At 45.6% G+C, this 2,500-nt stretch overlaps 1 protein-coding gene across 4 annotated transcripts in view; it reads right to left on the bottom strand.

The window, feature by feature from the left end:
* The window catches only part of QNG1 (Q-nucleotide N-glycosylase 1), a 35,631-nt gene that overhangs the window by 23,960 nt on the left and 9,171 nt on the right, over positions 1-2,500 (bottom strand). The window lies entirely within an intron of this gene.

Raw genomic sequence — 2,500 nt, 5'->3', positions numbered from 1 at the left:
TTTTTTTTCCAGGGGAGCTATGGCCATGGGGAGCACAACTTAAGTTTAGGGCATGGTCCTGATGCTGCATGGTCAGTTTGTCAGTTGTCTGGATCTGGTTGTCAGTTTTGAATGAAATACCAATATTTGGGGCAAAAACCCCCTTTCACCCCCTCTAAGTTGGCAGATCCAGATGGGGAGCACAATCCCATGAGACCTTACTGTGCTGATGCATTGTACCCAATTTGGTCTGCATTGTTCAAGTAGTTGTGGAGAAGATGTTTAAGTGAAAATTAGGGATTCGGGGAGGGAGCCATGGCCCCTTTTCCAGGGGAGATATGGCCATGAGGAGCACAAGTTAAGGTTAGGGCATGGTCCTGATGCCTCATGGTGAGTGTGGTCACGATCTGTCTGGCGGTTTCTGAGAAAAAGACTTTTGAATAAAATAACAATATTTGGGGCAAAACCCCCCCTTTCACCCGCTATATAGGGGGCACATCTGGAGGGGGAGCCCAACACCATGAGACCTTCCTGTGCTGATAAATCATTCCAAATTTGGTCCATATTGGTTAGGTAGTTTGTGAGGAGAGTTTTTTTTTCGTCAAATGTTAACGGACGGCCAGACACTGGGACCCACTCTTTGAGCTTATTTCAGAGAAATAACCAAAAAACAAACTTCTTGTAAAGACAATGTGTTGGTTGCAAAAGTGGAACCAGTCTTTGGCATCTAATGAAAGGACACTTGTCAACTGGCACAAGGTTGAGTCTCTTGGAAAATAAACATTGGAAGGCAAGCAATAATGTGCGAGCCTCCACTGTAGGTCCTCAGCACATTTGGATACCGGTAACCCACACCTCGAGGATCAGGCAGGATGTAATGGAACTCCTGCAGGGATAAGCTCTTTCCAATGGTTAGTCAATATGCTGTTGGAGCTTCCAGAAATAATAAAATGAAGGCATTGTGCAAACAAAGCAAACTTTGTGAAGATTTGCAGAGGCATTGTGGAATGAACATTGGAAAAACAAAAATCAGGGAAAAGAGGGTGAATAAAACTTGCATGTTGAACCCCAGCATACAATGGAGGCCATGATAATAATAATGAGAATTGAACGCTAACAATTTAACGCAAAAGTTACCCAATGAAATGAACTGACCGAACATTGGAAACTTTCAAAATCTGGTTATGGGTCTGCCATCCAGAACAAGCATTGTTCACAATGTCCCTGACAAGTAAGAAGCCAGACTCAATAAAGGATTGAATAAAGGACCCACTTTTTTTTTTGTATACCTTGTCGAGACTCGTGTGAGAGCAAACACACAACGCACAGCAAGGGGGCATGAGACAAGAGGGACAGGAGTGGGAAGGACAAAACAGTGGGGAACAGAGACATTAGAAGATCTGTAGAAGGAAGAGGGATGGGGTTGTGTACACAGGGGAAATAAGATGGACATTACAGGGACTTTCAGGAAGGAAAGCAGAGAATTTGAAGGAGGTGGGCTTGGGTAGATTATCGGGGGTATAAAAGATCGAGGATGATGAGCTGTGGTGGGGAACAGCTGTTTTGAAAGCCTGGAGGGAAGAATGGGAAAGAATAGAGTGAGGGAGTTTATTCCAAAATCGGGAAAAAAAAAGGAATGAAAGTGTGAAGGTGAGCAGTGATTCCTGATTTTGGTAGTTTTACCAGAAGGGGGTTGTTGGCTGACCTTGAGCGCCCTGTGGAAATGTGGTGGGGACAAATCACAGAGAGAGCAGGGGGGGGGGCAAGGCTGGAGAGGAGACGGTAGAAGACAGAAAGACCACCGACCAACCTGCGGTGATTGAGTGAGAGGCCCAAAGACTCAGCCTCATTGCGGGAGATGCCGATGATCCGAAATGCCCTGGGTTCGACAGCGTGAAGCCGAGAAAGGTGGGAGGCAGGAGCACCAGCCCAGAGGGGAGAGCAGTACTCCATCAGGCTACGGACAAAAGCTTTATAAGTGGTCAGGAGCTCAGGAGGGCCGAGGAAGGACTTTGCACGACGGAGGATTCCCAGTCGGCGACTGGCTTTGGAAGTGAGGTTTGAAATGTGGCTTTCCCAGGAAAGGTCATGGCAGATAGTAAGACCCAGAAGCTTGAAAGAAAGGACTTCTTCCAGAGGATTGTTGAGAAAGTGGATGGGGGGGTTTCTAAACGGTCCTTTCGAAGAGACATAGTGAGAGTGTGAGATTTGTCCGGATTGAAAGACAATTTTTTTTGATTATTTTTGTGAGATTTTAAAGATTTGTGAGATTTGTCCGGATTGATGCAAGGTGCCGAGCCGAAAAGACTATTTTACTGGTAATGTCCACGAGTCCTCAACCGCCTTTTGCTAGTGGGATACGAAGAAAATTTGCTCAAAGCCGGTCGGCTTTGGCAGTCATGTTGAAATAGGTTGTTGTAAAAAACAGGTTCACACATAAGACTACTAAATTTGCAGGAATCCTAATTAAGTAATGCAGTGAGACACTGACTAGCATTCAAGAGACCAATAGGAGGAAGGC

Source organism: Eptatretus burgeri, chromosome 11, assembly GCF_056783735.1.
Source record: "Eptatretus burgeri isolate ZD-2024b chromosome 11, Ebu_testis_v1, whole genome shotgun sequence".
In the NCBI taxonomy this organism is placed as follows: Eukaryota; Metazoa; Chordata; class Myxini; order Myxiniformes; family Myxinidae; genus Eptatretus; species Eptatretus burgeri.
Note: the sequence above shows the minus strand (reverse complement) of the source record. Positions and strands in the feature narration are given on the sequence as shown.